Raw genomic sequence first — 19,668 nt, 5'->3', positions numbered from 1 at the left:
CTATAATTGGATGATGATGCAATCAATTGTAACCTAATCAAATAGTCCAAAGAGACATAGCAAAATTTCAGTTACTGTCATTTCTTAACAAAGTTTTGCCAAAGAAACATGATGTGTACTGAACCTAGAATGGGGGGTGGGCAGTGTGTGTGATATTATCAGTTCAAACATTCTTATGCATATTTATGATTCTGATGCAATTGATGGGAATATGTGTATCTTCTGACATATTGTTAGTTGGTAATTTTTTTTGCCAGTCGTGGGTCTTGAACTCAGGGCCTGAACACTGTCCTTGAGATTTCTCAAGGCTAGAGCTCTACCACTTGAGCCACAGAACCACTTTTGGCTTTTTCTCTCTATATGGTACCGAGGAATTAAACCCAGGTCTTCATACATGCTAGGCAAGCACTCTACAACTAGTCCAAACTCCTGGCCCAGGTAAATTCTTTTTTTGTTCATATATATTTATTGTAATTAATAGAAGGGTTACATGTATTCACCAGATAGAAGGTGCATTACTTCACATACATTGATACCTTTCTCATGTCATGGTCCCCATTTCACCCCTCTACCCCCTGATGTTGTTTTTCCCACTTCCCTATCCAATTTCAAATAACCAATCAAGCACATGTACAGTGTATCAGATAAAAAGGTGAAATACTGAAACAATATGAAATAACCAAGGGACAGCAAAAGAGATGAGAGATAACATAGTACATACCCTGGAGGTCTTTTCATTTAGCATCATACTATATCGCCTTATGTATCTAGGTTCTGTTCTATTGTAAATCTCTGCTAGGAGATCCCAAGGTTTCTACTGATTATGACAAATGAGGGAAACCATTGAGCCTATGTTCCTTTGAGTCTGGCTTGTTTCACTTAATATAATTTTTTCTGAGTCTTTCCATTTACTTACAAATGTGGCCATGTTGTTCTTTCTGACAGCAGCATAGAAAGCCATTGTGTATAAATAACACATCTTGTTGATCCACTCATCAACTGAGGGACATCTGGGTTGGTTGCTATGGTAAATAGTGCTGGAATGAACATCATTGTGCTAGTGGATTTAGTATGTCCTTGTTTCTGGACGATTGGATAAAAGCCAAGTAGTGGAATTGCTGCATCATAGGGGAGTTCTATGTTTAATCTTTTGAGGAACTTCCACACTGCTTTCCATAGTGGTTGAATGAGTTTGATCCCTCCTGGCCACATCCCCTCCAGCATCTATTGTTATTAGATTTCTTGATCCTGGTCATTCTAACAGGAGTGAGGTGGAATCTTAGAGTTGATTTGATTTTCATTCCTTTTATGGCAAGAGATGTCGAGCATTTCTTCATGTATCTATAGGCCATTGTTATTTCTTCTTCAGAGAAGACTCTCTTTAAGTCTTTGGCCCATCTTTTAATGGGATGGTTGTTTCTTTGGAGATTAGTTTTGGAGTGATTCAATTTTTTGAGCTGTTGATATATTTTAGATATGAGGCCTTTGTCCATTGTATGGTTAGTAAAGATCTTCTCCCACACTGTAAGCTTTGTAGTTAATTTACTAGCTATGTCTTTTGCCACACAGAAGCTCTGCAATTTAATGCAGTCCCACTTATCTAGCCTTTCTCTGATTTTTTGTGATTCTTGGTCCTTATTAAGAAAGTTTCAACCTGTGCCAAGGAGACCCAGTATATCTCCTATTCCTTCTTGTAAAGTTTTCAGTGTATCTACTTTTACCTTGAGGTCTTTGATCCATTTAGAGTTAATCCTAGTGCAGGGTGACAAAGAAGGATCAAACTTTAGTTTTCTACAGGTGCTTAACCAGTTCTGCCAGCACCACTTGTTGAAGAGGCTGTCTTTCTTCCATTCTATTTTTTGCTCCCTTATCAAAGATTAGGTGGCCATAGGTCTGTGGTTTAATATTTGGGTCCTCAGTTCTATTCCATTGGTCTTCAGGCCTGTTCTTGTGCCAGTACCAAGCTGTTTTGATAGTTATAGCTCTGTAATAGAGTCTAAAGTTTGGTATTGAAATTCCTCCTGCGCTGTTCTTTCTGCTAAGAAGTGTTTTTGCTATACGGGGTCTTTTATTATTCCATATGAAATTTTGAATTGCCTCTTCTATTTCTTTAAAGAATGACATTGGGATATTGATGGGTATTGCATTGAATTTGTAGATAGCCCTTGGCAAGATTGCCATTTTTATGATGTTACTTCTTCCAATCCAGAAGCATGGGAGGTTTTTCCATTTCCTTAGTTCTGCTTTAGTTTCCTTTTTCAGAGTTTTAAAGTTTTCATCAAAAAGGTTGTACATTCTTACTTAAGGTAATTCCTAGGTACTTTATTTTCTTTGAGGCTATTGCAAAAGGAGTTGCTTTCCTGATTGTTGCCTCATTCCTCTCACTGTTGGCATATAGGAAGGCAGTTGATTTTTGAGGATTAATTTTACACCCTGCTACCCTTCCAAAGTTTTGAATCAACTCAAGGAGTGTGGGAGTGGAGTCTATAGGATTCTTTAAATACAGAATCATGTCATCTGCAAAGAGGGAAAGTTTTACTTCCTCTTTCCCTATTTGGATCCCTTTTATGCTTGCTTCTTGCCTTGTTGCTCTGGCTAGGAATTCTAATGCTATGTGAGAGAGGAGTGGAGAGAGTGAGCATCTTTGTCTCATTCCTGATTAGAGGGAAAGGCTTTATCTTTTCACCATTAAGTATAATGCTAGCTATGGGTTTGTCATACACAACTTTATTATACTGAGGAATGTTCCATGGATTCCTAGTTTCTCCAGAGCTTTTAGCATAAAGGGGTGTTGTATCTTATCAAATGCCTTTTCTGCATCTATTGAGACAATCATGGGATTTTTTATCCTTGCTCCTGTTGATGTGTTGAATTATATTAATTGATTTGCATATGTTGAGCCAGCTTTGCATCCCTGTGATGAATCTTGTTTGATCATAGTGTATAATTTTTTTGATGAGTTGCTGAAGACAGTTGGCCAGTATTTTGTTGAGAAGTTCTGCATCAATACTCATCAAAGAAATGGGTCTATAGTTCTCTTTCTTTGATGAATCTCTGTCTGGTTTGGGGATGAGGGTTATACTGCCTTCATAGAATGAGTTTGGTAAAGAGCCTTCATTTTCAATTTTATTGATGACCTTGAGGGATATTGGTGTGGGCTCTGCTTTGAAGACCGTATAGAATTCAGCTGTGAATCCATCTGTTCCTGGGCTTTTCTTATGTGGAAGGTCGCTTATTGCCATTTCTATTTCAGTGCTTGAAATATGTCTGTTTAGTTGGATTAGGTCTTCTTGGTTAAGTGTGAGTATGTTAATATTGGCTAGAAATTCATCCATTTCTTCTAGATTCTTAAATTTGTTGGCATAAAGGTTTGAAAAGTATTCTCTCCTGATGCTCTGAATCTTGGTAATTTCTGTCATGATATTACTATTCTTGTGTGTGATTTTGTTTATTTGGGTGTGCTCCCTTCTCTTTTTGGTAAGATTTTCTAACGTCTGTCAATTTTGTTAATTTTTTCAAAGAACTAACTCCTTGTTTTGGTGATTCTTTCTATAGTTTTTTTGGAGTGTAATTCATTTAATTCTGCTTTGATTTTAATAATTTCCTCCTTCTACTGGGATTAGGGTTGGTTTGTTGCTCTTTTTTCCAGTAGCTTAAGGTGAAACATTAAATTGTTGGTTTGTGATTTTTCCAATTTGTTAATGTAGGCACTGAGAGCTATAAATTTTCCTCTGAGTACTGCCTTTGCTGTGTCCCAAAGGAGCTGGTATTTTGTTTGCTCATTTTTGCTAAATTTTATAAACTGTTGAATTTCTGTTCCGATCTCCTCGATAACTCATTGGTGATTCAACAATGTGTTGTTCAATTTCCATGAGTTACAGGGTTTTTGTTGGTGGGGACTGGTGTTCAGTTCCAATTTGATGCCCTTGTGGTCTGAGAGAATGCAGGGAATTATAACAGTGTTTCTGAATCTGCCCAGATTTGTTTTATGCCCTAACATGTGGGTCTATTTTGGCAAAGGTTTCATGTGCTGCTGAAAAAAAATATATTGTGTTGTTGCTGGGCGAAAGAATCTGCAGATGTCTGTTAGATCCAGTTGGTCTATTCAGTTGTTGAATTCTGAGGTTTCTCTGTTGAGTTTTTGCCTGGTTGATGTGTCCATAGGTGAGAGTGGTGTGTTAAAGTCACCAACAATCACTGTGTTCAGTCTATGTGTGGTTTTAGTGAAAGTAAAGTTTGCTTGGTGAAGTTTGCTGCTCTGGGATTAGGTGTGTAGCTATTTAGGATGGTTATATCCTCCTGGTGGAGAGATCCCTTTCTTAGTATGTAATAACCTTATTTGTCTTTACTCACTAATTTGAGTTTGAAGTCTATTTTATCTGGTATGAGGATGGCAACTCCAGCCTGTTTATGGGGGCTTGATAAACTTTATTCCAACCTCTCACTTTCAAAAAATGTTTGTTTTTTGGGGCAAGTTATGTCTCTTGAAGACAGCAGAACGATGGATCTTGCTTTTTGATCCAACTAGACAGTCTATGCCGTTTAATTGGAGAGTTAAGTCCATTGATATTGAGAGTTAGGATTGAAAAATATTTACTAGTTCTTGCCATTTTTAAAAGCTTTCATTATGGACTGTGGCTTGACAGTTCTTGTGGTACTTAGCTGGTACAATTTTTAGGTGCCATTTCTTTGTCAGTATCCCATTTGTATTATTAGTTTTAATGTGTGGAACATCTTTGAGAATTTTCTGTAATGCTGGTTTGGTTGCTAAGTAATGTTGCAACTTTTCCTTTGAATGGAAGGTTTTTATTGTTCCATCAGTTATGAATGAGAGCTTAGCTGGGTACAGTATTCTTGGTTGGTAGTTATTTGACTTAAGGGCATGACATATATCCTTCCAATCTCTTCTTGCTTGCATGGTCTCTGCTGAGAAATCTGGGGTTATTCTGATTGGTTTTCCTTTATAGGTGATTGTTCTCTTCTCCCTGGCTGCTTTTAGGATCTTTTCTTTGGGTTCTATTGATCCTGTATGGATTACAATGTGGTGGTGGTATGTTTTTTTCTGATCAGGTCTGTTTGGGGTTCTAAAAGCTTCTTGTATCTGGATGGGCCTGCCCTTCTGGATATTTGGGAAGTTCTCTGAGATGATTCCCATAAATATAGTTCCAATACTATTGACCTCTTTCTCCAGGCCCTCCTCAATACCAATTAGCCTTAAATTAGGCTTCCTAATTGTATTTTAGACCTCCTGAACCATTCTCTCATATTTCCTATATTTGGTTTGACTCATTTTTCTGTCTTTTCTTTATAACAACTAAATTATCTTTAACCCCGGATATTCTCTCTTCTGCATTGTCTAACCTGTTATCAAAACTTTCTACTTTATTCTTCCTCTCCCTTCCTTCTAATTGCTCATTTATGATGCCTTGCATCTCTTGTCTTAGATCATGTATGGATTTCTTTAGTTCCTCGATTTCCATTTGAGTGGTTAGCTCAGCAGCATTATTCTCATTGGATATTTGTTGGAGTTCGGTCAGCTTTTTTTTTGGTGGATTCTATGAATTAATTCATTTTTCTTTGAAAATCTTTTATTATGGAGTCCTTTATGGCTTTCTCTCATTCATGTATCACTCTGTTTATGGTTTCATCTCATTTCGATATGGCTTCCTCCCAAGTCTCTTTCTGTATATTTTCAAACTTTTCATTAATCATGTTTATCAATTGCATTTGTATAGCATTTAGAAGACTCTCTTCTAGTTTTGCCATTGACTGCTGCATTTCCTGTTTATATTGGGTGGGAGATGATATTCCTTGATTTGACATTTTTCTTGAGTTTCTTGCTCTGCCCATTTGAAAATGGGAACAAGATTTATACTGCACAAGATTACAATTTTTAAAATATAACCAACCTAGACCTCCTTAGCTTGCCAGACAATAGATGTTCACAATTTTTGATTGGTATTATCACTCTCTCTTTTTTTGTGCATTTACAGACAAATCAAATACCACCACTGAGCACTGTTTTATGACCAAAATAATAAACCCCTCAATTCAATCTCTATTGTATTTAAGTCCCCCTGGACCTACAGTATAATTGAACACCTAGATATAACTCAACAACCATCAGCTGTAGATCCATGCATTATAAAAGTTGAAGGACAAACAGAGGACCGCAGATAGAAAAATAGTATGAAAGACAAGAGGGGAGGTAATAAAAGAGTAATGTAGGAGTGTAAGTTTAATATAGTAATGAAGCAAAAGTGTAACGTAAGGATAACTGACCTAAGGTAAAATAGTTGAGTACAAAATTTAGAAAAAAATAAGATAAAACTTATGAAAATAAGAAGAGTAATAAGAAGAATATATAGAGAAAAGAGGAAGGTATGTATAGGAGAGTTCAATGATAAAAATTTTAAAAAGTAAAAATAAAGAAAAAAAAGAAAAACAAGAAAAAAGGTGGGGGGAGATTCCACACAATTGTGAGTTCCTAGACAAGAAATACTAGGGTTAAGAACCAACAGATTAAAAAGTAGTTGACTGTATCAATATAAATATCATTCGCATCCATTCTGTACCCAATGCTGTCACCATGTTTCTAGGCATGACCATAATGACAGAAGGAATGCAGGGGAAAAAAAGAAAAAAGAAAAAAAAGGAAAGAATCATAACATTAAAAAAAAGGTGTAGGTAAAATGGCAACAAAAGAGAGATAAGAACATATAAAAATGCAAATGAAAAAGTAAAAAAGGAAAAAAAGCAAAAAGAAAAAAAAGGGGGGTATTCTTCAGGTTTTTTTTTTTATGTGTGTGTTTTTTTTGGGGGGTAGGCAGGATAGGAAACTTGTTTCTCCACTAAATTCGAGATCCAAACACTTCAAAAAGTCTTTTTCTCTTGTGATTTGGCTTTGCGGATTTTCGGATCAGTTTGCTGGATTGGGCAGAAAAAAAAATGGTGGAGTCAGGAGTGGCTTTATTTCCTGGTATCGCAGCCCCGCCCAGGGAGAGGAAATTCAGCAGCACTGGGGGCGGACATTGGGCTAAGCTGCCTCTGGGAAATCCTTTGCCCTTTTGGATGATGGCACTGCCAGCACCACTTCTCAGGCTCCAGTTGGTTTGGCAGGGTCTTTGCCAGCAGTCAAGATGGCGCTGCTCTAGGCTGGTGGGGGAGGGGATCCCTTCCCAATGCCATTTGGCAAGCAGGAGCAGAAGTGGAAACGTCCACAGATATACTCACAAATTGCTGGAATCTCCGGTTCCATGAAGCTGGCAGGTCCTTGCACGGCCCAGTGTCGGCTCTGGGCTTGAGCAGGCTCTGTGTGGCTCTGTCTGCAGCTGGCAGGTCTGGGCTGCCGAGAAGCGCTGTCTGCTCAGGTTTGGGAGAGAGGCTTTGTCCAGGCTGTCTTCTTGCACTCGTTTCCTGCCTTTCTCCTCTCTGACTGAGATCTCTGTGGTGCTGAAGCTTATTTAGGATCGTCTTTGGGTATGAACTTTCCCCTATGATGCCAGAACTGGTATGTTGGCAAGAGCTCAGAATGACTCACACTGAACCACCACCATCTTCTTCCGATCTCTGACCTGGACCTGGGAAATTCTTATAAAGTAAATGGAACATAACATTATCATGGATTTAATCTGTGAGTCCATAAAAAAATTCATCATCATCAAATCAAAGTCAAATTCTTTTATTTTATTCTACATAAGAAACATTTCAGTGATAATGTATTCAATCATGTAGACATAAAAACTAAAAAACATAGTAAAATTCTATTATGTTGTGAAATAATGGCATATATGCAGAATATTGTCTATTTTCAAGGAAACCTGAAATTTTTGTCATACCCTAGTCTTTAACAGTGGGAACTTGTGGAGAATAGGATTAGCCATGACAGGTTTGTGCTGTGGGAGGTATGTGGGAGATTAGAGTGTTAATCTGATTTTTTTTTTCATTTTACCCTTACCAATATTGCATTCAGACTTATTTTGTTCTTAGACATTGAGTACATGCTGGTATACAGGAGACATATAACATCTCCTTCCATAAGCTGAGTTAAATATTTTAATATGAAAGAATATTAATTTACACTGTCCATTTTCCTGGGTTGCTGCAGTGGACTGAGAGCTAGAGCTGGCAGGTCAGGTCCTTTCGAGGGGCCATGGGCTCTGACAGGTCCCACCTAGAAACCATGTCAACATGTGTTTTCATTATAACCATCTCTTAAGGAAAGTGTGTTATGGTAGAGTGTACTTACGTGAAGTTTTCTAAAATTTATAAAAACCACTCAGAGTCACTTATATTTCCAAGGGAAACACAAAACTTGATATTTGTAGGGATTTTTAGCTTGTCAGTGCTATTATTTTAATTAATGTGTGTGTGTGTGTGTGTGTGTGTGTTAATCTGGTTTTATTTCTGAGCACTTCTCTGACATTAGAATGATGATCAGAACTCCCTATATAAAGAAAAAGAACCACTAAGAACCTTGTCCCAATGCATTGATCAACTCTGAGACACAAATTCCAATGCAAAGGGGAATGAAGGGAGATTAGTGGCATATAATGATGATGCTGATAATTTTATAACTTATTTCTATGAAAAAGTAAGTCATCAAGTGAAAAAGCATCAATTCTATTTAATATACAAATAATTTCTTAATCTTATTTTACTCGGGTACTGAGTAAACAATTCAAATCATTGCTGCTCTATATTATCACATGACTCTCTGAAGTCCAACTGTATTCTTAAACTCTTGTTCTTAGGTCCTAAGACTCCAAGGAAACACTCATTTGTTTTGTGCCAGGCCTGGGGCTTAAATTCCGAGTTCCTATGATAGATTGCTGGTCTGCAAAAAGGACAAAGTTCATGAAAGTGTGATTTCAATGCAGCAGTGGTAATCAGTAGACACATGTTGAAAATGAACTACACAACTTGTGGGCTGAAACAGGAGGGGAAAATCTGGGAGAGAGTGAAGGAAGGAGTGACATTGCCCCAAAAGAAATGTAATAATGACCTACTTATGAAATGGTAACACCTTCTGTCCTTCTTCTCTATAATAACAATTAGCAAACGGATTAATGATATCCAATATGTAAACTTCACACACTATATGTATGTGCTGAGACATCATATGGTTCCTCCACAAATGTGTATTTTTGTTATATATTGGTTAAAATAAGTAAAATTAACTTAAAAATATCATTTCCATTGAATGTATTTGGTTTTCAAAATATTTTGAAATTTAAAAAATTATAAGTAGACCAATCATGACTTTGGAACTGTCATTAGATATAGATTGATTAATGTCCCAAAGTACACTCATTCAATGATACATGAGCTTTAAGTTTTATTAATTTATTTATTGCCAGTGCAAGGCACTGTCCCTTTGCTTTTTTCATATATATTTTTATTGTAATTAATAGAAGGGTTATATTATATTTTCCAGATAGAAGGTACATTACTTCACAAACATTGATATCCTTTCTCATGTTTTGGTCCCCATTTCCCTCCTCCCACCCCTGCCCCTCATCTTGTTTTCCTCCCTTCCCTATCCTATTTCAAATAACCAAATAAACATATATATAATATATCAGATAACAAGGTAAAATACTGTAACATCCCTTAGCTTCTTTGATCAACACTGGTGTTCTACTAGAGCCGCTTCTGTTTTTTTGCTGGTTAATTGAAGATTCTTATCTGGTTAATTGGACACTTTGATTAACTAGATCTCAGCCTCCTAAGTAGCTAAGATTAGATGCATGGTCTATAGACATCCAGTTTAATTAATTTAAATGCTGTCTTCATAATCTTGTATTATTGACAAATTTAATCAAGCATAGATAGAACCAAATAGGAAGTATCAAGATCTTTCTACATGTGTTATGTGGTTACAAGTACCCCTAAAAAGTATTATGACTGTTGTCTCTAGTTTTTGAGAGGGTGCAAGGATTTGAACTCAAAATCTTATATACTTGCTAAGCAGGACTTTTACCACTTGAGTCATGCCCTAGACCTTTGGAGTTTTAGTTGTTTTTCAGGTAGGGTCTTATGTTTTTGCCTGTACTTGCCTAGTCCATGAGTCTCTTGTCTATGGCCTTGTGGCTGAAACTTACAAGTTGAGATGGGGTTCTTACTAACTTTTTGTCCTAGTTAGCCTCAAATAGTGGGCCTTTCACTTTCTGCCTTCTGAGTTGCTGATATTAAAGGTAGGAACTGCCAGTCTTGAAAGTAATCTTTTTTATTTTTTTCAATCATGTTTTATTTTTATTTTTTTTATTTTTATTTTTATTTTTTTTGCCAGTCCTGGGCTTGAGCTCAGGGCCTGAGCACTGTCCTTGAACTTTCTCAAGGCTAGAGCTCTACCACTTGAGCCTCAGCACCACTTCTGGCTTTTATCTATGTATGTGGTACCGAGGAATCGAACCCGGGTCTTCATGCATGATAGGCAAGCACTTTAACCACTAGGCCAAACTCCCGGCCCCTTGAAAGTAATCTTATAGATGAAAACATTGAAATGGAGAGATCATATCATTTGCTGAAAGTTCCATCTCTAATATAGTATAGAGCAGTTTTACTACAGGGCCTCTGTTTTTACCAGGATCTTCATACTACTTACAGCCTCAGTCCTGTTCAAATGAGCCTCTGGGTTTACTGAAGAATGTGTCACCTGCAAAGGCTGCCTCTTGGCATCCCAGAAATTATCCATCTCCTTGAGGACTTTAGAAACTTCACGTTTTTATCTTCTGTGTGGAATAACCTGGGGCAAGTGAACAATTTCATCTTGTTTTAAAACAAGAAAGATTGCAGGACAGAGCACAACCTTAAAACCAAATGATTAACCTCATGATGTGGTTGTTATAGCTACTGAAAGCCAGAACTTCATTTTCTAGATACTAAGTCATTCTGCAATTTATCTCTGAAAGTTCAGAAGAAAAAAGAAAAGGAATTTGTAAGAAATGCCTAATGCTGACACAATGCTCTAAACAAGATTTAAGAGTAATTTTTGCCATTAAGCTCTTTTGTGACCCACAAGTAATAAACCACTGGCTTTTTAAAACAGCCATGGCTTATCGAATTCTTGGGCATCAAGTGGAAAAGGACTCAAGCAATTTCTCTACACTTGTAATGTCAAGGGGAGTCATACTCAGAGGCCTCTGTTATGAAAGAGGAATTGTTTGTGGCTATTGAAAAATCCTTATGGAACTGTCCATCACACTTTATGAAATGCGAGTTACTTAGGTATCAGCTTTCTGGATCTAATTTTCTTTCCAAGACATTCAGAATCAAACCCTTTCTTTACTGGATGGTTTCATGCTGATAACATTGAGCTGTTTTTCTCTTTTCCTCTCTCCTACCTGTTCTTATTGAATCCCCCCCCCCCATTTATTTTCTATTCTCTCCATCTCCTATTTGGATGCTCAGTGTTTTTCAAAATAGGGTTTGTGTTATTCCAGCCATCTGAAGAGGTGGGATGCTTGTTAAAAATGCACATTTTAGAGCTCATGGTAGCTGTACTCAATCAGATTCTCTGGTGGAGCCTAGTAATCTGCATTTCAATAAGCTCCCAGGAGATTCCTATCACATGGAAAGCAGAAAAGGCTTGATCTCAAGGCTTTCAAATCTAATTATAGAGCTAGTTACAATCCAGGCTCCTAGCACTGCCCTGAGGTCTCTGATTTGGCAGGTCCTGGGTAGGAACCTGCATTTCATTGAGTTCCTGGATGATGCCCGCACTATTGCTGGTTTGGAAAGCTCACTCTGAGAAGACCAGGGCTTTGGCAATTTCTAGTGTTTGAAGTTGTGGAAAATTTATAAGAAAATATTGCTAGGAATGGAAAGCTGTTAATCATTTTGGTTGTAGAAAGAAGTGTGTCCCAAACATCCCCATATCTCCATCCCTGCATTTTCATCCTACTTCTTCCTCCAGAAGGCTGTCCTGGAATCACACAACTAGAGATGACCTCTTTTCTCACCTCCCACCCCCATCTTTCACTTCTTCCAGAAAATTGATTCCTGTCTACATGGGTGCTTGGTCTATCCCATCGTAAGGGTTTGTCTTTGTAATTCTAGGTACTTTGTGGAAACTCAACAAATGTGTGATTAATAAATGAGTGATTCAGTGGGTGAAGGGTGTGTTTAATTTCTTAAATGAGTGCTATTCTAGAAAGGCTTTCCATATTCTATTTGAAGACCCTATCTTCATGGCAGTAATTGTCGTTCTCTCCTTTTGTTTGGATGAGAAGGTAGGTAGTGTATTGGATGAGTAGTTTTGTGGATTAAATTCAGAAGAACATGCCTATGGTGTTGATGACCTTAGGTAATTTCATGGAAACATGTTTTTGTTTTTTTTAAGGGCAAAAGAATGAGGAAATAAGGATGGGACACTAAATTTTCAGTGCTATGACCTTGCAGGAAACTGAAAGGTGACCACCAATCAGAAAGCCATCTGCAAGGGTTCTTATTCTCCCTGTTTAACCCCAAGCCAGTGTCTCTATCTGGGAAGATGGTGCAAGGGCTGAGACAGACTGACGTGTTGTCTTCCCGAGACATATCCAGGCCTCATGTTGTCTTTCTCTCTCATATTTCTTTCCCAGTGAACTTTCCATTCACCTTTACTGAAGTTTTTTTGTGTATTCTCTTTATAAAGTATGTTTTCCAGGTCCATTCTTACTGAGAACAAGAGAGAAATGTAGGCTGGGCTGTTGAGTCCTAAGCTCCTCCTAAATGAGAATCTGAAGGGTTTTTCCAAGTTGAAGGAATACTGCTTCACTTAAAAGAGATATTTTTTAATTTTGGTCAGTTGTAGGCCTCGAACTCTGTGCCTGGGCACTGTCCCTGAGCTCTTCAGCTTAATGCTATTGTCTTACCCCTTGAACCACAGAGCCACTTCCAGTTTTCTGGTGGTTAATTGGAGATAAGAGTCTCATGGACTTCAGTGCCTGGGCTGGATTTGAACCTTGATTCTCAGATCTCAGCCTTCTGAGTAGCTAGAATTATGGGTGTGAGCCACTCTTGCCTGGCTAAAAGAGTTTTGTGCTTTTCTCTTTAAAAAAAAGAAAAGGACTTAAAGATAGTTTTGAGTCAGAACTGGAAGAATTCTTGGTTGTTCTAGGTGAGTTACTATTTTAACTGATACTAAGGGTTGAATTCTAGGCTTCACTTATCTCTCATTTAGCTTCTACACTGAAGGCTGTCACCATAACACTTGAGCCATACTGCCACTCTGGCTTTTTCATGGTTAATTGGAGATGAGTCTCGCTAAACTGGTAGTTCTTTTTTTTTTATTTTTATAGTGATGTATAGAGGGATTACAGTGACTTAAGTCAGGTATCAAGTACATTTCTTTTGAATGGTGTCACCCCTTCTCCCAGTTTTTTCCCTCACTTACTGGTAGGTATAACCATCATCAAAGGTTCTTACTAAATGGGAATCATCTAGTGCCAGGCACTATTAGAGAAATGTTATTAACCTGAGCTTTTCCACAAAGCCAGGCATCACTGATGTGGGTAAGTATATATTAAGACATAATTAAATATATGAAACGTAGATGTGACATTAATATAAGATGAATGGACTTATCTTTTAAAATATCTCATTATTCATTCTCTGTAATCCACATGTCTTTGATTTCTGAATTATCAAAATTGAGGTATTTCTTTTAGCTATTTGGCTACAAAATTTTGGTATCAAGTAGTACCTGTGCTGTTGTACAAAAAGACAGTCTTGAGATCCTTTCTATTCTATCTCAATTTGCAATAACAAAGTTAATATTCTGTGATATGAAACATTAGCTATGTTGTGTAATATACAATAACTGGTGGGTTTTTTGTGATTTTCATGTACAGTGTAACTCATGTTAATGGACCAGACATCAAAGATCTGATTTATAGTTTAAATAAATTGTCAAAAGCACAAGAAAAGTGTTTCTATGATTAGTATTAAAATGTTTACCCATAATTTAGGGTTCAGAGCATGTCATTCCTATACAAATATAAAAGCATTCATTTAGGCTTACTTGAGATTACTGTCCTTAGAATATTGATCCATCCTGCTCCCTTGTGAACAAATTATGCAACATTTAATGTGTGAGGCTTACATGGATGTGAACTTTCTTAGTTAATAAGATCTCCACCCTTTTATGACAGTTGGGATTCTCACAAAACCCTCATTAGAAAGGTCAGAGGAACTGCTTTAAGAATGTGTTAGCTAGGATGATGAGCTGATTGGCAAGGCAACTGAAAAAGTTTAAGAACTTTGTCTTGCTCATTAGTTAGTGTGTGTGTGTGTGTGTGTGTGTGTGTGTGTGTGCATGCATGTGCATATCTCTGAGGTTTTATGTGACATGATGTAACCAAAGAAAAACAGTGCTATTAAAAAGCTATTTGGAATGTGGATGGTGGATGACATTATTGGCAGTAAACATTCTGCTCTCTGAATCCTGGAATGCTCAGCACAAGTGAATAGAGCAGTTAATTTTCAGAGCATCTTCTTTCCGCTTGACATAATATTATGGGACTAGGAAGAATTATTTCTTTACTGTTGAAGATTTTACTTTCCAGTGGTCCACTTACTGACTATATTATGTTTGTAAAACTTTCAACATGTAATAATTAAGATATTATTCATAATTTTTCTTTCCTGATGCTGTCTCTATTTGGACAAGAAAGACAATGGAATGGAAAACAATTCATACTATCATTTGAAAATACAATAAAATGACTGGGTTTATTAGAAGCAAATGCAGAACAAAACCTATTATTTCAGAGTTGGACATTAAAACCTTTTCGAGTCTCATATGCACGTTTTAAAGAATTGTAACAAGATTGACATTGTAAATGGTTGAGTCTTTTATACTATTTATTTCTCTATAAGAAATGTCACTTTTTTTTCATTCTCTCTCAAACAACAAAAATTTAAGAGTTTCTGACTCATTTGTACAATGGATAGTCCACTGTTTGAAAAAAATTGACTTTTCAAAATACAAATAAGTTTGAAATTGTGGGCATACATTTCAGTAATTTCACATGAAAAAGTCAATGCTAATGGCTACGATATGAAAGTTGGTTATATATGTTTTATATTAGTAATAACCAGCTGATGTGAATTGCAGTCTTGTATTAATGTGTAGAATAAGAAACTTCGCTTTCATGGTATGTCAGGTTTTCTCTTTAAATCAAAGTAAATTTTTAAAAATACGGCTGTTTTCTGAGATGAAATATTTCAAAAGAGTAAGGCATTTTTTTTTCTAAAGTGCATATCTGGACTTAGGTTTAGAATTGCATGTCTGGAAAAAAAAAGATTCATAATCTCCTTTTCTCCCCTTTTATTTTTGCACGTATTTATTTTGGCCAGCTGGCGAGACAGATCTTTTTCAGGGGCTCAGCCTTCCAGTCTGAATGTGGTTCTCCAAAACGAGTTTTTGGATCAAATTCCTGTCTTACTTGCTCTGGTGTCTGAACAGTGTCGATGTCACGGGGACATGGTGACCCAGTTGTCTGTCCCAAATGGCTTAGAGCTTGCCAAGTAAAGAGCTTAGTGAGGCAGCCACATGCTACCCATCTTGCCCGGGGTACAACCCCTGGGTAACCTGTCTCACTTTTGCATTTCCCATTTCAATTGCTTAATATGTCAGCAGATGAAGAGGTCTCGGTGACATAAAGGGTCCCTGACTCCCTTCCTCACATGGCTTTTAGACTTGTCGGTATGTGTGGGCTCACAGGAGATGCAGTTTATAGAGGCTAAGACTGGAAAGATATCCTTGTTCTGGAAATTCCCAATGGCTTTGGTCCCGTGGAAATATTGTAATTTTGTTCCATTGTAGGTACAACTTTTCCTAATGGGCTTTGAACTAAGTTGGGGACATTAACATGAGTGTTGACCATTGGAATGACCCTGCTTGTAAGAGATTCCTGAGAAAGGACAGTGGGGTACATTGGCGGTGAGCTAGTTTTGAACTTTCCTTAGATTTGGGCAAGTTCAGTGAAAGACTACAGATTCCTCTGTCAGCTATTATCAGTGGCCCAAAACTTACAGGTGATTTAAATGGTTTTTAAATTCCATAGGCCCATAACTTTCATATGCTCATAACCTTAAGTGTATTCTTATTCTACACATTAAAATACATTAATATATATTAATACATAACCCAATACACATAAATATATACATAACAGCTGATGTGACCATATAATTCTACAACCAAGATTTCTGAGCTCTTTCCTTCTTTTCCTTTCCTGTGATCAGCTACAAGTAAATATGAGCTTAGCTTACCCCACTGAGCTAGATGGAGGCATTAGGCTATGGAAGCGAGCTAGAAGGTTGCTATAAAAACTTGGTTTTTCAACATGAGTGGCAGGTGTGGGGGGAGGGAAATGGGGACCATGACATGAGAAAGGGTATCAATGCATGTGAAGTAATGCACCTTCTATCCGGTGAATATAATGTAACCGTTCTACTAATTACAATAAAAATATATGAAAAAAATAGCATCAAGAACCCCCCCCCAAAAAAAGAAAAAAAACTTGGTTTTTAAGCTGGTGAAGAGCACCAGCTGTAAGACCTCAGTTAACTTCCCTGAGTCTATTTTCTTATCTGCAGAATAAGTCTTCAAGTCCCTTCTAGCCTTAGGAAGTATGGATTTGATGAGATTAACATGACCTGCTCAGTCTCCCTGACTGAGTTGTTGAGGGAATTAAAGGAGATCATATTTATGCAACTACACTATAAACGCTTTACAAAAGATTAAGGAATGTGATACTATTAATTCCTTCTGAAGAATCAAAATAGCTGGCAATTTACTTTTAATCTTCCAGACTGTGTATATATCTTTTGTATTTAGATCTTTAATAATGCACGCCACAGGACAAGACAAAGGGACAGACTAATCTGTCTTTCACTGGAAGCAGCTCCAAGTGTCATCCTAGATCAGTGGGCTAGAGGGAGGGATTTATTTTTATTTATTTATTTATTTATTTATTTATTTATTTATTTATTTATTTATTTATTTTTAGCAGAGGTAAAATGAATCCAGGGTACACGGGGTTCACAGAGTCCTGGACTTTTTTTTCTCTACCTTTTGTTCCTTTCAAAGTTCTGAGAAGCAGTATACAGTTTCATGTCAGAGATTTGCTTCATTGGAACTGGGTCTGAACACTTTTACTGAGGGGTGGGGGGGAAGAAAAGTGCTACAACCCACAACCAAGAAAGTGGGAAGAACAATGTGTGGTGATTTCAGGAGATACATACTCAGAGTCCAAGAGAAAAGAATAATCACACCTTTCATCCTGGGCATTGGTATTAAGATGCAGCAGAATTGGAGTAGGCCTTTTACCCACTATGTGGATAAGAAAGTGGTCCATTTTCCCAACTCATAGGATAAAACCAAAATGTTTCAAATGATTTCTTTCTGTTTCTCTTATCTGTATGTCTATCTCTATATATTATTTATTTATCTATCTTCACTTTCAACTATTATGTATTGTTTATCATCCATCTATCCATCTATCCATCTATATCACCAACTATCTTTTGATATATCTGAGAGTAGGGTAGAAAGGGAGAGTACTCTTTGGTGTACTTCAAGCCCATTAGTCATCTTTCCAGCAAGTCTCACTCCCTGAGATCAGGAACTACATCTTAGGCTCTTTTTATACTCCCTACCTAAGTAACTACATTGGCTCACGTGCTTGGCCCATCGTAGGTGTTATGGATAACACGTATGGATACTTAGACAAGAGGGGGGAGGACACTGTGGTAGGAACCACATTGAAGCTGAGGACTTAACTCCGCTCTCATAACTGCTGGGGAAATTTGACTAGATGGTGAAGTGATTTAAAAAAATGCCTAGCGAGGATGGGCTTAATTGTCCACTTTTTGTTCACTATATTCTGCTCTATATTCTGGGCTATATTCATTGTTACTAGCCTATTTGGAAAGGCTACTGAAAAAAGATGATAAAAATAGGTCTTCGGGAGAGAGTGGGTCAGATCAAATGAAGGGGACCAACAGTGTTTATAATGGTACTGAAATTTAATTTCAGTGCTGACCTTTTATTTGACATTTTCGGTAATGCTATGGATGTGCTCAACTATTTGTTCTTAACGTATTTTCTATCTTTTGGGTTCACTAATCTGCTTAAATTCAATGTCAATAAAATGAATTTTAGCTTTTAAAAATTACCCTTTTGAAAACAAGATTCATTCACAATAGCAACAAATATGCAATGTGTATGAATTAACTTGGAAATATTCAAGGCTATGAAATGGCACAAAACTTTATGAGGAAGCAAAAGAGCTAGAAAAGTCATATTCTGAAACAAGCAACTTAATATTTTATACATATTGATTCTTCCAAATTAATACATGAAAATGAAAATCCTTTTGAAACTCCCAACAATTACCTTTTTAAGAACTTGATAATAGACTTCTAAAGTTCGTCTCGAAAAATGATCAGAGTGTACCACATTCAAAGCTGATGCTGCTTGAGGTATGATTGAAACTGTAGGAAATCACTTGTTTGATCACACTGGGAAGCAAATAAACAATACCTAATACTGAAGATAGATCCAGTCTACAACCTTGCAGTTTTACTGATGACAACATACCTTTAAGAATGTCACTTTTATGAGATGAAACAAGAATGCCATATAATCTCATTTACAAGGTAATAGATAAAAATTGAAATAAGTTGCATATATACAATGGAATACCCTGAAGTGATATAAATGAGCAAACTAGAGCTGCATACCTCAATTATGTAAAACATGTTAACAATGTTGACCAAAAGCAATGAAAAGATCAAAAGTAAAGATAAACTAATATTTACAAAAAATTAAAGATACTAGTCAGCAGTAGGTGTTACTAAGAAATACATGAATACATAGAGGTAATAGAGAATGACAAATTTCAAGTGCAAAGGATAAGACATGGGTCATGTTTTTGGTTGTTGTTGGGGGTAGTGATTAAAGAAGGGGTACAAAGGCATAAACTGAATTAATAATACTAAAAATCCATACTCAAGCTGAGAGGTAGAAGCGTGGATGTTTATATTTGTTATTTTACCTGACTTATTTTGTTGTTTTTTGTTTTTCTTTGTCATGAGGCTTGAACTCAAGGCCTGGACATTGTCCCTGAGCTCTTCCTGCTCCATCATTTTGATCCACAGCTCCAATTCTGGGTTTTTTTTCAAGTGGTTACTTGGAGATAAGAGTCTCATAGAGACTTTTCAGACTGTGCTGGCTTTGAACCATGACCCTCAGATCTCAGTCTTCTGAGTAGCTAGAATTACAGGTGTGAGCCACCAGTGCTCCACTACATATCTTTTTATATAGATAAAAATGTAATAATATGCTAAGAATATTAAAGGCAAATGGACTGAGATGAAGTACAATTTCAACAAGACAAACCAATCATGAGGGACCTCATCTTAAGATATCAGATATTACATTGTATGATAAAGCTAAGATAAAGTGCACACCATTATTTGAGGAACAAATCCTGATTAAAAGAAGAAACAGAAAAAATTCTCAGTCCAATCCATTTCATGTACTATGAGTTTTGTATCTAATGAAGTGGGAGAAACTAAAACATGAGAGAATTTTTGCTGATTAGCATTTAACTGGAGAGGGAGATAACAAGAAACCTCTTATTTGCAAAAATCAGGGGAAATATTGCTCCTTTA

This window comes from Megascapheus bottae, chromosome 14, assembly GCF_031878675.1.
Source record: "Megascapheus bottae isolate mThoBot1 chromosome 14, mThoBot2.hap1, whole genome shotgun sequence".
In the NCBI taxonomy this organism is placed as follows: domain Eukaryota; kingdom Metazoa; phylum Chordata; class Mammalia; order Rodentia; family Geomyidae; genus Megascapheus; species Megascapheus bottae.
Note: the sequence above shows the minus strand (reverse complement) of the source record.